The sequence below is a fragment of the Danio rerio genome, chromosome 6 (genome assembly GCF_049306965.1).
Source record: "Danio rerio strain Tuebingen ecotype United States chromosome 6, GRCz12tu, whole genome shotgun sequence".
Lineage (NCBI taxonomy): Eukaryota > Metazoa > Chordata > Actinopteri > Cypriniformes > Danionidae > Danio > Danio rerio.
The window spans coordinates 30,794,899-30,817,518 of record NC_133181.1 but is presented as its reverse complement, the minus strand read 5'-3'; the positions used below and the strand labels follow the sequence as shown (position 1 = coordinate 30,817,518).

Genomic DNA, 22,620 nt, shown 5'->3' with positions numbered 1-22,620 from the left:
TGAAGTGTCTTGAAAAATATATAGCTCAATATTATTTACTGTCATCATAGCAAAGATAAAATAAATCAGTTATTAGAAATGAGTTATTAAAACTTTGTTTAGAAATGTGTTGAAAATATCTTCTCTCCGTTAAACAGAAATTAGGGAAAAAAATAAACAATATTAAGCTAATAATTCTGACTTCAACTGTATATCATGTCTGAGCAGGCAAGTGTAATAAGTTTAACGTTATAGCCTTTGTCTTTTGTGTGTTACGTTTCTATGAAATAACTTCGGATGCACGTTACTTCTGCACTGAAATATCTGTTATTACATTCTTAGTGATCAATTTGCTGATTACATTTATCAAGCAGTAATATTAGCCCACGTGCCAATGTTGCATTCATTTATACATTCATTTTCTTTTCGGCTTAATCTCTTAACATATCTCTTAGCATATGTTTTTTTATGCAGTGGATGCCCTTCCAATCTTCCCAACCCACGCGAACAGTGAAGTGACAACACTACCTACTGTACCACCGCGTCGCCTGCTAATGTTGCATTATTAACAAAATGGAAGTGCTGACAGTGCTGATTTGTTTAGCACTAAAATTGGTCATTGGTAACATTGCATTGTTTTTGCAACATGTTATAAGCTGTCAAACAGCATGTGTGTATATTTCCTGCAAATAATTGTGGCATGTTGCAAAACATTTTTTTTGAAACTGCATTTTTTCCAGTTTCAATTCAAACCATTTGCAAGATGACACCTAATGTTGTTAAATTTACTAAACGAATCACCACTCGTTTGTTCAAAAACAAAAAGTAGAATAACTGCATTCACCAACAGGAGGCAGTGTAGTATCCTCTGTTGGAGAACTCCAGCACAGAATAGCTCCTCCTCTTCCTCTACATGAGCAAATCTGCGACTGCGTGAAGTGTTCAACAGTCCACACTTCTGTTTATCATAAGTACATCCTCCATGTATTTAAAGTGCACTTCTTCTTTTAGAATTTTTGGTGTGCCTGCACAACTTACACTATTTAAACTGCAAATTGGCATAGAATAGAGCAAATGTATGCTATTTAGGATGCACCTTCACTCTGAACGGATCATTTGAATGACTAAATGCTTTCCTGCACACTCACTTTGAACACATCATTTGAATCAATTGAGCTCAATACACAAATTCACTAAATAAATAAATAAATAAAATCAGCTTGCTAGGAGTTAAACACCACAATCTCATCTCTCTGAGCAGGTGACGGATTCTCCCCTTTAAAAACACGTTTTACTCTGCTTCATTCTTGAAATGTAAAAATTACAGTACTTAAGTTTCGGAATGTAGTGAAGTAAAAGTTTTTTGAAAATAAAAACCCTCTGATAAAGCCCAGATACATAAAATATGCACTTAAGTGCAATAACAAAGTAAAAACACTGTCCACCACTGACAAGGACTACATGGTAAACATCTACATGTCCAAATTAACCCACAACCAGAATAAAGAGAAGAGAAGAGAAGAGAAGAGAAGAGAAGAGAAGAGAAGAGAAGAGAAGAGAAGAGAAGAGAAGAGAAGAGAAGAGAAGAGAAGAGAAGAGATGATACTCACAGCATCCCGTGTGTGGATGGACTAGAGAGAAGCCCTAAGTGAGCAGGAGCCACAGTCAGGCCCTTCTGCTGTTAAAATGACTCATAGAGCTTCTTCCTGCTGCACTGTGTGGAGTCATGAGGAGGTAAACATTTCCAAATATGGAAATAAAAATAGGCGAAAGATTGGGGGGCAAAATTTGATTCGGCTTGCTTTTTTCGGTCTGGAATGCCACTTTCTTTTTCACTGGCCAAAGTCACACTTGAGCCAAGTCTGTGGTTTGTACCATTCGCAGAATAACAATGATAATTGCTGTGAGATATTTAGAAGAGAGGGGACTGGTACACTCACAATGGCCTCCAAGAATAAGTCTAACCACAGTGTCTAAAAGTGCTCTCCAATGCCTACAGTGTGAACCGCAAGACCCTCAGACGGCGCTGTGCTGCTGCTGACCCCCACACAAACACACAGGAAACATAGTAGTAATTTGATACAATGCCACACTGAACTATAATCACTAATGAAAATATATGTGTACAGTATGCAGAATCAAATAAATGCAAATTCATCAATATTTTAAGTATATATAACAGGACTGCACAATATGTTGTTTAATCATCCATATTGCAATATGTGAACTTGTAATAGTCATATCTCAGCATCTGCAATGTGGAGTTGGGTTTATTATAGTGGATCAGCAATGAAGAATGTACATTGTTTACATTTTACATTACATTTGATTATTTAATAGGGGCAGGACACAATAGCGATATGCATCTCATAATGGTGGATTGTACATATATCAATAGCTACAATTCAATTCAACTATTTTTATGGGCATTTTAGATATGCGCATAAAAAAAAAAAAAAAAAGTATGATGGAAACACCAAGATGCGCACACATTTTGCAAATGTTCTTAAAAAATGTATGTGCATAACTGATCGTACTAAGTCCAGCATGTGCATTAAAAAAGGTCATGTGATTTTGTTATAAGAGATTACATGATGATAAAAATGTGTGCGAATGGACAAACCAGCCGGCTAAGCGCATTGTAAAATATCTGAAATATTGTTTTGGTTATTCTAAAACTCCTTAACCATTTCAGTATTAATACTGATTTATACTTCTGCGTCAAACACCGGCGCATGCTACGGCCCTGACGCATAGCCCTTTGCCGTGGCCATCGACATCACTGACATGCACCTCTCAAAAAATTTAACTACACGTCACAACAATGCGTAGCGCAAGCTCTGTGATTGGTCGGCTTGGTAGCACTGACAAGTCTGGGCGGGACCGAGACCCGCGCGAATGGCGCGAGCGATTGTTTACAAGTGTTAAGTCCCGTGAAGGAGCTCCGGATGGAAAGTTTTGTTTTGTGTTTACCTCATAGTTAAAGTTGTTGCACGTCCGCCGGTTCCTGCCTCAAAATGAGCGAGATTGAGTCATTTATACAACCTGGAAGTGTTCAGGAAAAGCAAAACAGAAGCGAAGAAACTTGACACAGAGGAACATTTACACCTCACTGCCAACTAGCGTTTCGGAAGTGTTAATGCAGACCAAGAGAGACAGCGCGCAGAAGTATAAATGCACAGCTGCACACGTTGCCTGCGCTGTGAGTTAGGCCGGTTACTTGACGCAGAAGTATAAATCAGGCTTTAATGTTATTATATTATTAATGACCTCAAGAATCAAGAGCATCTGTGCTCCATGTCTGACATCTTCGATGTCAATTGCATGTCAGGATTGCCTTCTGAAGCGCTAGTCATTTACTGAATGAAGAAAAGATGACAGCTTCTCCTACCGCAGCAAATTTCACTTTTACTGTTGAAATATGATCCGGGAAACGGGCCTGAGCACGGTTCGGATAGAATAGTGTGAGTAGGCCCTTAGGCTCAAGGTATCTCTGAGCTCAGGATTCTCTCCTGGGCTCTAAGTGGGAACTCTTGAATTCATATCACAATATAAATCGAAGCAAAATAAAATTTCACAACGTCAGATTTTTCCAGTATTGTGCAGCCCTAGTATATGAGTTATTGAATCATATATTGTATTTAATGTCATGTCATCTTTGTAGCAAAAAAAAACAGTTCTAAATAATACAAATATAATAACATTTTTTTTATTACATAAAAATACATAATTTTTATTTTTTTGTTTTACGGCAAATGAAACGCTGTTTGACAAACACATGTACAGCATTTCAAAATACTTTTAATGTGCTATTTTTTGGCACAGTAGAAATAAGAGTTAATGTATGCAGAAGGACTTTTATTTGTCAGTAACCTGGATCAAACGCTTTTAAATGTATGCCATTACAAAATCGGCACGTTTAAAGTTTTCTTTAAAAATCAAGAATCTTAACGGCCTAAATGATATATGCCATAGAGTAGGTCTCAGATTGTACATGAAGCACTGAATTAAATTTCATTTTTCCATGACATGTCTTCAAATTATTTCAATTTTTAACAGCTTTTCATATCGGTTTACAACTAAATAAATGCTGAAGTCTATTTAACTGATTTTAATTAAATTACAACATCAATACTGTAAAAGGAACTGTATAAAATTGAAAGTCACATTAACCGTTCGCCGGAAGATTTATCAGTATGGGAAAAAACACTAGCTTTGCATAGACCCTATTGCAATCTGCTTTTTTGACTTGACTGTAATGAAAATATTGTACCAATGAATGCAATACTAGAAATAAAAATATAACAATTGATATGTAATAAACATTAAGACTATCAAACAAATAGTATTATATTTTTTTATTTAACTATTATAAAATTTTATTTTTTATTTTTATTTAACTATTATAATTTTTTATTTAACCAATTAAACATTCTGTCCCAATGTAAGAAGAAATTAATTAAATTAATTGAATTAAATAAAACATTAATATTATTTAATGTATCATTTGTAGTAACTGGCACTTAACAGTAATCTTTTTTTTGTTGTAAATTAATTAAGTTGTATTATGTTACTATTAAATGTTAGTAAATATTACAATATTGACAATGTTTTTTATGTCATTAATTAGCTAGGCCATTCAGTCGTTCATTCATTTAAAGATTGTCTGTATTTAAACAGAATTTAGCAGCAGCATATATTTTACACAGCGGTTGCCCTTCCAGTTGCAACCCATCACTGGGAAACACCCATACACTCTCAATCACACAAATACACTGCGGACAATATAGCTTACTCAATTCACCTATACAGATGGTCTTTGGACTTGTTGGTGAAAACGGAGCACCCGGAGAAAAACCACACAAACAACGAAAGAGCATGCAAACACCACACTGAAATGTCAACTGACCCAACTGAGGCTCGAACCAGTGGCAGCGCTACCCACTGCGCCACCACACCACCCGTAGCAGTAATAGTATTGGAAAAAATGCATTTTGATTTTGTGCTTAAATGCGATATGGTTTTGTGATATTCACTTGGTCATTCTTCATGGTTATGAAATGTTGGTGGTTCAGTTCAAGATAAGTCAACATACAATCACTCTTTTGTTTTGTCTGCACGCCCGAGCAAAGCAATGCAATGGATGTCCTTCACGTCCAGGCACTGACTGACCACTGAGTACATTTATACACCCTATTTCTATAGCTTTTCATAACACTAAAGCAAAACACTTGTTAGATTCCTATATCACCTTTTGCAAACATCCTCCAGTGCCACAACAGCTTTCTGTAAGAACATTTATAATATACCAGCCATTATACATCAATACTCACACAAACAAGCACAAATTGGAACAAATAAGCAGACTGAAGTACACAGAATGAGAGCGCAGATACACAAGCAGCTACATTTCAATGCCTATATTGAACATACAACCACAAGTGCTCCATCCACACCAGCAAAGCAGAATTACTGCACTCGAAAGCCCAAAAAACTGATCTGTTTGGCATCAAAAGTCCATTTGCCCATGGAGAATGGCTGTTGGTTTTCGCACAGAGATCATTATTAGACCTGTGAGTAAACCTATATTCTGTGTAGTGTTTTGATTATTATAATTATCAGCTGTTTGGGAGAAACACAACATCCTGTTGAAAAGAGCAGAGTGTTTTCTGAGTATGTTGACTCATCTTCTGCTGATAAGCCAGAGCTGAGAGTTTGGTTAATAAGGTACAACAAAACAAAACCTGAGTTGACCCCATAAAGCAGTCCACACATTAACAGATAATTGGTTTACGCTCTACATTTACACAGGTCATGGGAGTCACACGGGTGCAGATGCCTTTTTCCAGCCATATACCCTAAGCATGCAGATCCTCCTTTGAAAGGCACAAAAAAAAACTAGGCTATATCCATAGACGAATAAACAGAGCATGTATTCCTCAAATCGTGAAATTAATCTCGCTGATTGCCTCGCATAAAGAGCAGAGCTCCGTGATATTGCAATAATAAAGAAAGCAAATGTAATTAAAACATATTCGAGCCCTGAATGTCTAATCTTCCGCAGACAGGAGCATTGTTTACACCAAAGAGAAGTCTTGAGAAATTCAGCACAAAGCAAATAATGGTTCGCACAGAGAGGGCTGGTATTTCATTATTAGAAAGGGGGGGAAATGGTTCTTGTGCATTTTGACAGGGTTTCACTTAGCAGAGCAAAAATAGCCCTTTCATGCCTGAAACCACAGAGGGGATTTTAGAGGTAATAATAACCCATTTACAGGGGGGTTAAACAGTGTCAGAGAGAGTGACTTCAGGTGATTAAAGATGCCTAATTAACTCTGGCCCTGCACTCCCTCAGAGGAGAGCTGGCCGTCGAAGCCTGCAATTCCAGGATTTAGAGCAGTTTTGCATATCACCGCTGTCAGATGGAAAACTTGTTACGTGTGACTTTTCAGGAAATTAGTACTAATAAGAAAGTTGTAGTATTATTAAACCCCTTTTCTTAAGAATAAACACTCTGTCATCAAACAAAATTAGAAATTATGTTATTAATTATTCACTTATATCATTCCACAGTTTTGCTGAACACTTAATCGCGTGTGATTGTCGTGCACATTTGTCTATATAGCTGGCTCAGCTGTGAATGTCCAGCATGTCTGTTCAGCTGAAGTAGAGTTTACTACACAGAGCCATAGTTATCTGCCAAATATGGAAGGTGTTATCATCAGATGCAAATAATCATTCTGAGATATTGACGGTTGTTTGTAATGGTAAATCTCAATGCACATGCAAATACCACATATCATGAGGTTTTGACTCAAAACCCACTTCATAGCTTCAGTCAAGTGTTTGAAATAAGTCCTTCTGAGAAATGATGTGACTTCTTACTCTGAGTAGGGCACGCAACATGCTTCACAATATAATTCTAAGCAGTGACAAAGTCATTACCATCTTTATTATCAGGACAATTATAAGAAGAAAGAAAAACTCAATACTATATGTGGTCATGTTCATCTCATCTCATTTTCATCTGTTTTTCCAGGGCTGGGTCGTGGGGGCAGCAGCCTTAGAAGAGAACCCCAGACTTCCCTCTCCCCACATAATTCCTCCTGCTCCTCCGAGGGGATCCCGAGTCGTTCCAGGCCTTCTCTCGGTGGGACATGCCTGGAACACCTCCCTAGGTAGGTGTCCAGAAGGCATCCAAAACAGATGCCCAAGCCACATCAGCTGACCTCTCTCAATGTGGAGGAGCAGCAGCTCTACTCCGAGCTCCTCCCAGGCGACAGAGCTCCTGACCCTATACATAAGGGTGTGCCCTGCCACCCTGCGAAGGAAACTCATTTCGGCTGCTTGTATCCAAGATAAAGTCCTTTGGTCATGACTCAAAGCTCATTACCATAAATAAAAGTAAGAATGTAGATTGACTGGTAAATCAAGAGCTTTGCCTTTCGGCTAAGCTCCTTCTTTACCACAACAGACTGGTACATCGACCGCATTACAGCTGCCGCTGCACCAATCCACCTGTCAATCTCATGTTCCATCCTTCCCTCACTCATGAACAAAACCCCAAGATACTTGAACTCATTAACCAGGAGTAAGAACTTTCTTCCAACCTGGAGATGGCAAACCACCTTTTTTTGGTGGACCACCATGGCCTCGGACTTGAAGGTGCTGATTCTCATCTCAGCCGCGGCACAACTGGCAGCAAACAGCCCAAGTGCATGCTGAAGGTCTATTTTCGATGAAGCCAACAGAACAACATCGTCTGCGAATAACAGAGGAAATCTTGTGGTCGCCAAACCGGACACTCTTCAGCCCAAGGCTGCACTTTAAAGTTCTGTGCTTAAAAATTATGAACAGAATTGGTAACAAAGGGCAGCCCTGCCGCAGTCCAACATGCACTGAAAACAAATCCGACTTTTTGCTGTCAATGCGAACCAAACTCCTACTCTGTTCATACAGGGACGAGACAGCCCTTAACAGAGCACCTCTGACTCTATACTCCCAGAGCACCTTCCACAGAATGCCCTCTTCAAGTCCACAAAACACATGTGGCCTGGTTGGGCATACTCCCATGAACCCTCAAGCACCCTGGTAAGAGTATAGAGCTGGCCCAGTGTACCACAACCTGAATGAAAACCGCATTGGTCTTAGGTTCAACCATCAGCCAGATCCTCCTATCCAGTACCTTGGCATGGACTTTCCCAGGGAGGCTGAGGAGTGTGGTCCCCCTATAGTTGGAGCACACCCTCCTGTCCCGATTCTTGAAATGGGAACCACCACCCCAGTTGCCAAGTCCAGAAGTACTGTCCCTGACCTCCCTGCGATATTGTAGATACGTGTCAACCAATACAGCCCTACAATATTCAGAGACCTAAGATACACAGGGTAAATCTCATCCACCCCCGCTGCTTTGCTATTGCGGAGCTTGCAAACTACTTCAGGTAGTCATGGTCATGTGTTCAGTAATCCCATCAAATCAAATGAAAGTAGTTTAATCTTCTTTTAATTTACAAATGCGATAAAGATTTCTCCTAGACTAGTATTGGAATTTTTTCACTTTTAGAAGACAAATTAAGAAATTTTAGGAAAATCTGAGAGCTCCCTTATCTTCCATTGGTGTTGCGGCTAAAAGTTAGGATCGGGGGGTTTGCGGATGAAAGAGAGGACTGGCGGGTTAGGTGTGGCAGATGACACACCTATTTCATTCATGAGGTTCAGATTTTCTAATTAGTTTATGCCTATTTTAATAATTTGCCTATTATTATCTAAGATTATTTCTTTTTAAGTGCATCACAATTATACTTATACTAAATTATTAATTATATAAATATAAATTATTCACCTTAATAATCATGTTCAACTCCTGTCTGTAATTTTATAATCAGTTTTTTTTTTTTTTTTTGCCAGTGGCCAGTCCCCTGGTGCAGAGGGGACCACCTCTGAACGCACTGCTCACAGTCCCCAGTGAAAAAGTTTTTTCATCAGCAGGGGACATTGTACATGTTTAAAGACATCAGCTTATTTCAGAAAACATAGATATGCTGATATTTCTTTTTAAAAATGTAAAATCCTATCATTTATATCAATGAGCCTTCTTTACTTTCATTATACTTTTTTTGTTTTCAAAATAGCAATTTAGTTATGACAGAAAATATATTATTTGAGGAAAATAAATGTGCAGCATTTAAGAAACAAATGAAAAGGCTCTTCACCCTAGTTTTTTTTTTTTTATCATTTTGCTATAAAAACGAGACTAAATCGCATCGTGGGATTAGTATCATGAATCGTTTCGAATTGTGAGTCAGGTGAATTGTTACATCCTTAGTCAGAGGCACGGCAAAGTGTGATACATGAGAATGCATCTGACATTAGGAAGAACAAACTGTTGAATAAAGTTGTTGTTTTTGTTTTTATACGAGCACAAAATTATTCTTGTAGCTTCATAATTAAATTCCAATTAAATCACTGAAGGCATGTGGTCTGTTTTAAGGATGTTTTTGGAACCTTTCTGGACTTAAAATGAGTCTGGCTTATTCCTGTATATGAAAGAGCTCTCAAATTTCAAATAACATATTTTAACTTGTGTTTTGACAGGAAAGAAGGTCTCAGGAGTTTGAAACAACACAAGAGTTAGTAATTAATATCATTTTTATTTTTTGTTGAACTAACTTTTTAAGGAAGACACATGCATGTGTCACTATGTTCCAGTTCCCACAAAGTATTATTAATAATTTTCAGTCAACGCAATTAAGTCAACGCAGAACAGAGGTGACTGAAAGTGCAATTCATTGACAGGCCACTTTTTACCAAAAGTAAATCGATCACAGTTTTGGTGTAAATAGTCCATAACACACTTCATGATAACTGTGAAAAGGTCATTTTATTTAAAACTCATCAGTTTAACTTAAAACCCCAAATTAGAAAATATTGGAACAGTACAGAAAACGCAAATAACAAAAGAAACGTGATTTCTAAATTTACTTTGACTATTCCATTGCAGATGGTTCAACAGCCCAGTATTAAATATGTTCCTCATGATTTTTATTATTATTCATTTTACAAACACATATTACAATTTTAGTTCTTGTAAAACATTTAAAAAAAGGTTGGAACAGTAAAGCATTTACCACTTTGTAATGTTGTCATTCCTTTTCACAACATTTGAAAGACATTTAGGGGCTGAAGACACCAAGTAATGAACTGTTTCAGGTGTCATTTTGTCCCATTCTTCATGCAAACAAGTCTTAAAGTGGGCAACAGTACACTATTGGAGACAGGTCGAAACTGCAGGCAGGTCAGTCAATACCTGTATCCTCTTCCTCTGAAGACTTTGTAATGTGTGCAGAATGTGGTTTTGCCTTGTCTTTTTGAAATATGTATTGGCATCTTTGGAAAATAAGGCAGCATATTACGCCACACAATCTCAAAGTACTTTTCAGCATTAATGGTGCCATCACAGAGGTTACCTTTTCCAAGGGCACTGACACAACCCCATACCATGACAAACCCTGGCTTATGGACTTGCTGCTGGTAACAGTGTGGAATCTGTGGATGATAATTTTCTTCTTTGGTCCAGAGCACACGATGTCAATTTATCACAAAAAATATGTGAAATGCTGATTCACCAGACCACAGTACATGTTTCCACTGTTTGACGGAGAAGTCGACAATGCTTCTGGACACTGTTAACATAGGGCTTCTTTTTGCTTATAGATAAATGTTCACTAATAGATGAATGGTCATATCGCTTATAGATGAATAAGGACTCTTTATGCAGTGCCACCTGTGGGATCGGAGATCACAGTTATTCAGCTTTTGCTTGAGCCCTTGTCCTTTATGCATGGACATTTTTCCAGGTTCCTTGAATCTTTTAATTATGTTATGCACTGTTGAAGGTTAAATATCCAAATGTCCTCCTATCTTTCTTTGAGGAACATTGATTTTAAACGTTTCAATAATTTTCTCATGTATTTGTTGGCAAACTGGTGATCCTTGACCCATCTTTGAACTGAACTGACATTGTTTCAATTTACTATAATTTTCTATGTTCAGCAGCTTAGACGCAATCTACATTGTAAAAGCGCTATAGAAATAAAGGTGAATTGAACTGAATCTTTGCTCCTAAAGGACTAGACCTTTCTTGGATGCTGCTTTTGTACTAAATCATTATTACAATCACCTGTTGATATCACCTGTTTCAAATCACATAATTATTTATTCAATTTACCTGATTACTAGCCATAAAGGATGTATATTTATAAATTATTTGAAGTTGACCAGACAAAACATGACACGTCATGTATTCAAATTGACTGCAATGAAATACAAATTAAAAAAATTTATTTGCATTTTCCATACTGTCCCAACCTTTTCTGATTTGGGATTGTACATTAAGCATTAAAATTGCTCATAATTAAGTGCATGGCAACTTGACTGGGAGTAGACAACACAATCTCACAGCAATTCGTAACTTTTTCATTTAGTGGCTAATTCGTATGAATTCGTACGATCTAATTTGTACAATTTAGTATGATTTGCTTATCCCCCAATGACGGTTGGGGTTAGAGGTGGTGTCAGGTGCCACGCCTCCTTTTTAAAATCGTACCATTTCGTACGACTGAACTCGTACGAATTCGTACGAATTAGCCACTATACTGGCAAAACGTAAAATACTTACGTTTTCTCCTGAGATCAGGCTGGAGTAGATGCATTCGATTTTTTAAAATAAGGTATTTATTATAATTTTATTTTAACATTTTATGCATTACATAATCCAACAGATAGATTAGCTGTGGGCCATAAAACAGGCATCTGAATTGTTCCCCTGTACTGTGAAAATTATATGATACATAAGTCATGCTATTCATAACAAACTAATCATCATAATTTAAGTTTAAATAACTCATTTAACTAGTTAATATATTAATTTGATTCAAATTAATAAATTTAAGGCAACTATAAAGTGTCCAATGCTTTTCATAAATAGTCTAGCATTTAGTAACACATGCTATATTTGAAGCATTTGTAAAACTTAACATTTTATTCCTGAAGAAAAAGGTCATAAGAATAATTCTTAATGTAGCACAGTAAATCAGTATTATTATCTAAACAAAACTTGAAATGAAATTGAAAATAAATCTTGTTTCCAGTATCTTAAGACAATTTTGATCTAAAATAAGAGCAAAATATTAATTGCAAATGAGATGCTAATTATTCTGTATGTCCGTAATTTGGCCATATATGTTAATAAAGTTATGTCAATTATCTTTCTGCACCTTATGAGTTAAATATAGCAGTTCAGAGAGCTCTGCACACAGCTGTAACACATGCACCCAACAAGTGTAGAAAAACACTTATCTCTAATTAATGATGTGCAAAAGTACATATTTTTAAAATAAAGTCAGGGTGTTATCAGAGCAACTAGCTGATCCGATCTGTTATCAAATGGAAGCTACAGTATGTTTAATTATACTTATTTTGACAAACTATACAATCTTGGCAGGTGTAATTTTACACTTCAGGTATATACATTAGTCAGTAATGTATGCCACCACCAGCATCATGCCAAAAATCAATTTAAGTACAATAAGTATTAGCTGCACTTGACCATGGAAAATTCAACAATTTGCAAATGAAGCCATTAGGATACCAATTTCTCTACTGCTTACTGCTGTCACAGACAGAATTTCCTGGCAATTCACTGTATAATCCACCATTATACAGTATGGGTGTAATTATGCATCTCCTGTACATAAATTCCTGTTTATGAAACCAATGAAGAAGTACAAGAGAATTATGCACCTGTAAAGGCTAATTTATACTTCAGCACTGAGTGAAAATTATAGTCTAAGATACACATATAGCTGACACCAGCATAAACATCTGTATTTCATTATATCTGCATCGCTGCTTAATCAAAACTAAAAGTCCCCACGCATTTACCCCATTTTACCATTAACATGCTACCATGTTCTACTGTATTGGGTTTCTTTGCCACAGTTTTGAGCTTAGGCTACAACAAACAATGGTGGCTAAATCTGAGCAGGTCATGTTGGAGTTGGAGCTGTTTGATGAAAAAACATAAAAATTGGTGGTTAGCACCTTTTTTGTTTTTCGCCGGGATCAGACTACATAAGAGTGGTCCAAATAACTACTGTAGCAGTAGTAGTAAATGTTTTTGTATTTGACAGGAAATTTGCTATGGGGACCACTATGTTGCTGGCTGTAGACATACCATAAAAAAACAATAAAAAAAAAAAAACTATAAAGCAACAGGGTCCCACTTTTTCATGGACATTTAATTCAAGAACTCTTAAGGACTTTTAAAATGACCAATTTGTTTTAAATCGAACACCTTTGTAATTCACAACCCCAGCATATGTAGCTCCATGAAAGTCCTTCCTGTACTCAACATTTCACTTACACTTAATATTTACATTAAAGTGTCATAATGATGACGTTTTTAAAAATATTTTAAACAACTTTGGTAAAGTCATGTTTAAAGAACTTTAATATAATTAGTTATAATATCAAAACTTCTTAAATCAAGAAGAATTTTCTAGACAAGCAAAATATATTGTCTTTTTTTAAGAAATAATATGCCAAAATTAAGTGAGTTTACCCTTAAAACAAGCAAAATAATCTGCCAATAGGGTAAGCAAAAAAAATCTTACTGTAAAGTATGTCAAAGATTCTTAAAAAAGATTTAAGATTCTTAAAATCAACACCAGCTGCAACAATCCAGTAACCCTGAATGGAAGTTCTCTGGAGGAAGTACAGTCCTTTACCTACCTAGGCAGCATCATCGACCAGCACGGTGGAACTGATAAAGACGTTAAGGCAAGAATCGGCAAAGCAAGAGCTGCTTTCATCCAGCTTAAGAACATTTGGGCTTCGAGAGAACTTACCATGACCATGATGATCCGCCTGTTTAACTCTAATGTGAAATCAGTATTGTTGTACGGGGTAGAGACCTGGAGGATAACCAAAGCTTCCACCTGAAAGATCCAAACATTCATCAACACCTGTCTCAGACAGATTCTGCACATTCGCTGGCCTGACACGATCAGTAACACAGACCTATGGAGAAGGACCTGTCAACCTCCGATAGAAACAGAAATCTGGAAGTGAAGTTGCTGTTGGATAGGGCACACCCTACGCAAACCACCAACTAGCATCACCAGACAGGCTCTCAGATGGTACCCCCAAGGGAAGCGGGAGAGAGGCCTTCCAAGAAACACCTGGCGACGCGACCTCGACGCAGACATCACAAGGATGGGTTACACCTGGGGACAAGTAAAAAGAATGGCCCAGGACAGGAACCTCTGGAGATCTACCTTTGGCGGCCCATGCCCCGGAAGGGGTGGAGGGAATAAGTAAGTAAGTACAGTATATCAAAAGGAAAAACAAGATTATTTTGCTCACCCCTTTGGCAGATTAATTAGCTTGTTTTCAGGTAAAACTTGCTTAATTTTGGCATATTATTTCTGAAATCAGGACAAAATGATTTTCTTGCCAAGTAAATGCTTCTTGATATAAGAATTTTTAGATATTTGGACTAAAAAGAAAACAAAAAATCTAAGTAAGAAAAGCGCTTTTTGCAGTGTACACCATGATTTTATATAAAATTGACTTTAATGTGTGACATGACTAAAAGTGGTCATTAACAAATATTTTCTCAATTTAAATGAGTAGCAGTTTGGACACGGAAACAGAATTTTATATGTCACGGATATGATCTAATGTAACGTTCCACTCTGTAAACCATTAGGCAAAATTTCTATTTTAGTGAACCTACAACACCAGTGCAATGTGGTAAAAAAAAAGTCAGAAACAAGCATTTGTAAGTTTGACTAATAAAGTTATACAACCATTGTAGTACATGTAGCTTTTAGATACAGCAAAATGAAAGCCCCTATTTAAGGGCAAGACAGCCAGTACACCTCTTCGGTAGCCATTGTTTGTTTTTTCCCTTTCGTTTCTAGAATCCAGACGTTACTAGATTTCTTGATGACATCACATGGGTTGTTATAGATGGCAAGCAATAACCAGTCAGCAAGGTGTCATCTGATATATTTCTTGTCCATGACATGACAAGAGACTAAGAATCAATATCACACAATCTGACAAAGTGACTAATATAAAAAAATATTGTGTTGTCTAAACCGTGCGTATAAGGAACTAAAATTTGACAAAGATTCTAAAAGACTGAATGCAAGCAATTCCTTCTTATTTGGTAGTCAACAGGGAGTGGACCAAAGGAAAGTTGAAGGTTCTGGAAAACAAAACACTTTATCAATCACAACCCTGACTGGAGGAATAGCGTTTAATGCACATAAATCGAGAAGGCCTGTCCGGCCACGGTAATAAGCACACAACGCTCATGTTTCTAAATGCGTGTGAACACATCACAGCTGTCCTTCCTCTTATCTGCTCTCTCCTTCCTCTTTCTACCGCCGCCTAAAACACTGTGTGTCCTTTTTATGGCTGCAGGTGTCTTCTTAGCCTTGTATGCTAATGTGGCAATCTGTCTTTCTCCTCGCGAGCACTTGAAGGAGATGCGAGGAAGCTTGATTACCCAGAGTTCAGAAGAAGATCAAAGTCACCGAGCGGCTGAACTTTAAGTCGGCCGGCGTTCCTTATACTGCTGTGTCAATGAGTCCAGTGAGAAATGAGCAGAAGTCTGCTGTAAATCATAACGGCCGCTGCATCATCCGTCTCGTGGTCCGGAGCCTGTTCCACACCACATCCTAAAGGACAGAGTCACTGTACACCCATTCATCCACCTCTCATCCCGCATGCCTGTTTCCTGTGTACTTAAACTACACATATCCGTCCTCACCGGCTCTTGGAAATTGGAGTAATAAAACAGAAAAAGGGGGCAGAAGAGCAGCTGCTTTATCGGGCTGCTGAATTTGTCATCCAGGAACGAAACACTTTGCAAATCTCAGCTTTGTTCAAAACTTGTTCTTTGTGTAAAATCCGCTTACATCAGTTCCATGAGCTGTTCGGATGGAATGCATTAATGTCTAATTCAAGCTAAATCAAATCTGATTTGGCTGTAAGCACATGAATGCAGTTAAAGAGACAGTCCACCCAGAATTATTCTTCATATTTGCCTTCAAGCAGGACATTAACCAGATTTTTCGCTGAAACTCTCTTCCTTGAGGCATATTATGCAAGTAGTCAACAGCTAAAAGTATATATATATATATATATATATATATATATATATATATATATATATATATATATGCATACCTATATACACATATTTACATACATATGCAGTTGAAGTCAGAAATATTAGCCCCCTGAATTATTAGCGTGTTATTTAATTCCCAATTTCTGTTTAACAGAGACAAGATTTTTTTCAACACATTTCTAAATATAATAGTTTTAATAACTCATTTCTAATAATTATAAATAACTAATTTATTTTATCTTTGCCATGATGCCAGAAAATAATATTTGACTAGATGTTTTTCAAGACAATTCTTTAAAGCTTAAAGTGACATTTAAAGGCTTAACTAGGTTATTTGGTTAACTAGGCAGGTTAGGGTAATTAGGCAAGTTATTGTATAACAAAGGTTTACCTATTATGTACATACATACATACATACATACATACTAGTACCATTTGCCCCCCACGATGGTTTGGAGCAAAACTCCTTTTAAAAATGTAAAAATTAATATGGTGCATGGCACAGTGGCTCAGTGGTTGCCTCACAGCAAGAAGGTTGCTAGTTTGAGTTCCAGCTGGGCCAGTTGGCATTTCTGTGTGAAGTTTGCATGTTCTCCCCATGTTCACGTGGGTTTCTTCAAGGTGCTCCGGTTTCCATCAAAGCCAAAGACATGCACTATAGGTGAATTGGATTAATTAAATTGGTCGTAGTGTATGAGTGTGTGTGAATGTGAGAGTGTATGGGTGTTTCCTAGTACATGTCATTCTATGGGCACTATTTTAATGATCTAGGCGAAAAGTCAAAATCGGATGGCACAAAAGCATTAAGGGTATGTCCAAATCCTCTTTTGCTATTTTAAGGATGGACAATATGGTTTGCGCCCTGGCGCATGGTCGAGCAGGGTTGTGCTTATTCTCTTGATGAGTTATAGGAGTTTTTTTGAGTATAACATGCATTAAACCAATCAGGGTTTCATCTCCCATTTCCTTTAAGGGTCAGTTATTGCTATTTATATAGCTACTTATATGGTGGACTATGCAAGAGGAAAAACTGAACATTTCACTAGCGAGAAAACAGTTAAACAGATCGTCTGCAGTTAAAGAAAAAAAACGAGCCTCCTCCATTCGACCCTTTTTCTTTTTACATTACTTTTACTCATTTCTTTACTCCTTTACTTCTTTACTTTCATGGATAAGGAAACGGTGTTGTATGTACTCCACTGAAGACATCTGTTAGCCTACATATTTAATTCCGTTTGTTAAGCACAAAGATTTGTTTCAAAACCATTTTTAATTCTGTTTAATTTCCAGTAAATGAATAAATGAACAATAATAGCAAAGTTTGGAGTTATATCCAAACACACATCCTATTCTTATGCCCCGAATTGTGATGAATATGTCTTTAAAACCCGACAGGAGGACAAATCTAAACATGTTTTATTGAAACAAATATAAATATGCATATAATAAATAATATTGCTAATAACAATAACATTATACAAAAGTAAGTTGTCATGAACAAAATGTGTAAGCATTTTGGAACTGAATAAACGCATAACTAACTTGCTCTGCACTGGACTTTAGACCATCTTTCAGTTGGTCAATAGTGTAGTTTATTTCAGTTTTTTAAAATAGCAATACACTAACAATGCGCCTTAACACACCTACTTTATAGACTGGAACGCCCAAAGAGTCCACAAAGTGGGGCAAATGTATTTGCTATTTTAACAACGTAGTGCAAAATGTAAAAAAATAAATAAATAAATAAAAATTAGGGTTGCACTGGTCTGAAAAATAGCAACAAATCACCCCAAACACGTCTAACGCCTTATTGTGCCAGCTGTATGATAGGGCCCAATGTGTCTTTCCTGTTGCTTATGATCAATTCAAAAGCATTTATTTAAAACTATTAATTTCTCTCGAAACATCTTACTGACACTCGTACAACTGTGTATAGCTTATTATCAAATTAAATACTAACTTGAGTTTGCTATATATTCATTCATTCATTTTCTTGTCAGCTTAATCCCTTTATTAATCCTGGGTCGCCACAGCGAAATGAACCGGCAACTTATCCAGTAAGTTTTTACGCAGCGGATGCCCTTCCAGCCGCAACCCATCTCTGGGAAAGAGTTTGCAATATAAGTTTGTTCAAATTATAAATAAAAAAAAAACATGCTCTATATGCTATATACAGAACTTAAACTACAAAACATTAACACGTTTAATCATAATACTCTAAACAGGCATTCACTCAACAGAGCACCCCTTTAAAAAATTCTTCCAGCAAACAGAATGGTCTAGATGGACTCCATTCAACAGCCGTTTAAACTGTTTATGACACCAGAATTAACTACTGCATAAATCCATAATAACTGCTGCCAGTAATTGTTGTGTTTCTTTGTGTATTTTTAACTTTCAGTTGTCACTCTTATGTTCCAGACGGCACCTGATCACAGCGTCTCCATAGCAACAGAAAGGAGGCGCAGAATATTTGATCCTACAGTAACCTACAGTAATACAGCACACAGTCAATATTCATAGAAAGTCTGCACTAATGGCAAAACGACAGTCAAAGGAAGACTCGGCTCAAAGGCAGGATTCGTCTTTTAACTTTAAGCATCACTAGTCTGTCTGACATGTCCTCGTTTTTAATTCCTGCTGTTGGGTGAGATGTAGTTTGGAGTGAAAACTTTTTTTTTTTTTTTTGGGAGGCAGGGATGAGGGGATATTCAGAAGAGATATTCAGTTTGATGGTTGGGAGGCCTTGATGTTATTGATTAGAGATTCATATCAAAGCTGAATTCTGAATGTCGTCTTTGTACGGAAACAGATAAATATTTAAGCACTTAGTTACTTTTAAGAGGAACAATGTTGGTATTCTAGACATTTTGGTTGGCTTGGAATGGAGATATTTGCTTTTCTGACATGAAAATATCTTTTCGGAGGACAGGGATTGAGTTCATAGCATTACCTCAACATATAATACAAAGCGGACCTCAATATTAGACTAAATCCCCATATCACTACATTGGATTCATGTTAACCAAAAGAAAAATCGTTATAAGAATCTATATTGTATTACATGATTTGAATTGCCTGTTATAAAGCACAGCTCACAACAAACTGCATATTTAACTTTGAGCAACAAAAGTGTCTAAAAACGGTCAATACTGACTGCTTCTTCACACTGTTAGCGTAGATAAAAGGTAGTTTAAAAGAAACATGCTCAAATCACCCAGACGTATGTTGTAATCATCAATCGTCTTTCTGTTTCGAGTTGCACCCAAATTACCAGAGTTTTTCATGCTGTGGTTTCAATCAGGTAAACAGGGCCTTAAATTACACTCACCCAGAGTCAACTGCAAAAAAATGGAGAGTTGACGTAGTATTAATAGTCAGTTGGCTAGTAACGATACACTCTAAAAAAAAAAAGCTGACCAAATATAATGCTGGGTTAATTTCTTCTAATAGTAAACATCAATTATTATTATTCTTTGTTTTGTTAATCACACTTTATAAAAAGTCTGCAAAAACAATTTGATTGAGCTTTGTCATCGGAGGGGGAAAGCCCTGCATTAGAGGCAATCTCTCCCTCATTAGCAAAGAAGCAATTATCTGCTATTAGCGATTTGGGGTGCTTTTACACCTGCCTTATTTAGTTTGTTTGAATTGCACTAGAGTTTGTTTTCCCTCTTGGTGCGGTTAGTTTGGGCAGGTGTGAATGCAGCAATCGTACTCGAGAGCGCACCAAAAGCGACACAAAAAAAGCATACCGAGATCTGCTTGAAGAGGTGGTCTTTGTACACTTTCAAACAAACCTTGGAGCGGTTCGCTTGTTGTTAATCCGAAATAAAACAGACCCAACCTTAAAAAGTACTGCACCTTTTGGACTAATCCAGGTGCTGTAGGCTGATGCGCTGTGCATTATGGGGTATGGAGAAAAAAATTTGTTGACAGCGCTTAACCAACACAGAGAGGGGGGGGGGGGGGGGGGGGGCATTACCTGATGGATTGTTGGTAATATTTCCGCAAGATGACCATGTCGCAGTTTAGCGAAATTAATTCACGCATCCTCCTAAAGTGACGTGTGATGCATTACAACATTGTTTTCCAGCCGGTGCCGCGCTTCATTTTTGAAATGTACAGTTTGTCTAAAGCAGGGATACAATCAGTCAGCGCAGTCATCCCTCCATAGTAAAAAGCAACATTTTGTGTCTGCCGGTTTGTTTACTTGAGGAAATTCATTGGCATTTTCCTGCTTGGGAATTCTTACCAATCGATAAGCAGTTTAGCAACTGTGTTCAACAACATCTGGCCAATGAAAGATGTGGATTTTGTCAGATGAGTGCATTTTTGTTCTTTTCAACTGGTTCGGACCAAAGCTTGCAGTGTAGTGTGAAAAAGACCAAAGATGGCAGAAAATGCAACCATGTATCATTTATTGCCATTGGTCTGGACCAAATGAAGCGAACTACAGATGTGAAAGGACCCTCACATTGTACCTGCTAAAGATCATTTTAGCGACTAATGCAGAGTTCAGACTGTAAGAATTTCATAGTAATCATGTCACAGATATTTTCACTCATGACTATCTGGGGTAGCATTCTGTCAGTGCTGTGTTACACTGCAAGATCCATCTGTGACAGGGGGTTTCATACTGCATGACTTTACAATAGGAAGAATTGGCAACAACTTTGTCTCTGTCCACAAATTTGAGAAAAACAAAATTGTTAACTACGTCTCACAACCAACCACACACGAGAAGTGACAAGGTCACATACAGTATATATATATATATATATATATATATATATATATATATATATATATATATATATATTAAGGGTGGAGCCGAACCCGAATACGGTATTCGGAAAGGCACGAATAGCGTGTTTTTACGAATACTTGATTCTAACAAATACTTGAAAAATTATTTGTATTCGGGAGCAAGAAAAACACTATATCAAAAAGCAGCGTTTCCTCATGAGACCACAGTGCATGCCCGCGTGAGTGAGTGAGTGAGAGAGAGAGAGAGAGAGAGAGAGAGAGAGAGAGAGAGAGAGAGAGAGAGAGAGAGAGAGAGAGAGAGAGAGAGAGAGAGAGTGAGAGACACACGCTCAGTGCAAAACGCGCCAAAGCCCGAAACTGAAAGCGAGACGTGACTTTTAAGGGACTGTTTCATATGGATGTATTAATCATTCTTACTGTTCAGTGATCGCAAACTGCCGTAGTTTATTAAAGACGCAAACCTCTCACTGCACGACAGCTGTGCGCCTTCAGCAGACCTCCTCATTCCTGCAGCACGAGAGCTTTATGATTGTTTATGCGCGCCAAAAGTGGCGGATCTGTCCGGTAAAATATCTGACTGCGTGTCACCGCATCCCTAAGGACTGTTTGGCGAAATATTTGACTGCATGTCACTGCATAACAAACGACTGAAACGATATAACTAGAGAAATCTCCACTGTGCTACTGTGCGTATGGCAAGCCGTTTTAGCATTTAAACCTTGTTCAGACTATCCATAAATATATTTAGAGATATCTCTAATTATATTTTGACTTGTCATAATTATAATTCAGATTGGAAATATCTGCAAATATATTATGACTGACTAGTCATATTCCTCAATTGACTTCCATTGAAAAATATTTGCAGATATCTCTAAATAAACAAACAAACAAACTTTGTGTCTTTTTTGTGGCTGGCAGATGATAATAGCAGGGCTGCATCTTTTAGTATTATATAGAATACTTTTGTTCTGCCAGATCTCCCAGGCAGGGTTTTATTTAGATTTGTTTAGTTAATTTTAGTTTTTGGAATTCTGTGCATTGGAAAAAAGTTCTTTCGGAAGAAGAACAGTTTTTTGAAGTATTATTTGTTTTTATTCTGTCTATTCAGTGTCCTTAAACAAGAACAGTGGTGGTGGGGTTCATAATATTCACAATGGTATTTTATTAGTTGTTGGTTTAACCATGGATGAAATAATGGCTTCTATGTTATTTTCTTTTCAATGACATTTCTTATCACATGTTCAAAAACAACAGCCAATATTGCATATCTATAATTTATATAATGGGTATAATTAAACAATACTTTCACTATAACGTAAATTAGAAGTGTAATAGAAAATATATATATTTCTGCGCCATTTTGAATTTTACTCGAATACAAATACAAATACAAATACAAATACTTTTCCCCCTCAACAAATACAAATACAAATACAAATACCGGCTGCTCCGCACATCCCTAATATATATATATATATATATATATATATATATATATATATATATATATTTTTTTTTTTTTTTTTTTTTTTTTTTTTTTATTATTAAATACATAATGAGAAAGATGCCTTTAGTGATGTAAAAAAATTTCTTATTTTGCTCACCTGGCTTTTAATGGTAATTAGCATTTTCTCTCAAACTTTTTTGACCCAGTTTTGGTATTT

At 36.9% G+C, this 22,620-nt stretch overlaps 2 protein-coding genes across 21 annotated transcripts in view; both read right to left on the bottom strand.

The window, feature by feature from the left end:
- LOC141386287 (uncharacterized) overlaps window positions 1-22,620 on the bottom strand; it is an 816,166-nt gene that overhangs the window by 160,732 nt on the left and 632,814 nt on the right. The window lies entirely within an intron of this gene.
- The window catches only part of lpp (LIM domain containing preferred translocation partner in lipoma), a 497,264-nt gene that overhangs the window by 377,097 nt on the left and 97,547 nt on the right, over window positions 1-22,620 (bottom strand). The window contains exon 1 of one of the 20 annotated variants that reach the window (XM_068221781.2): window positions 1,590-1,869. The gene's annotated coding sequence lies outside the window, so the exon portion shown is untranslated. 20 annotated transcript variants of the gene reach the window in all.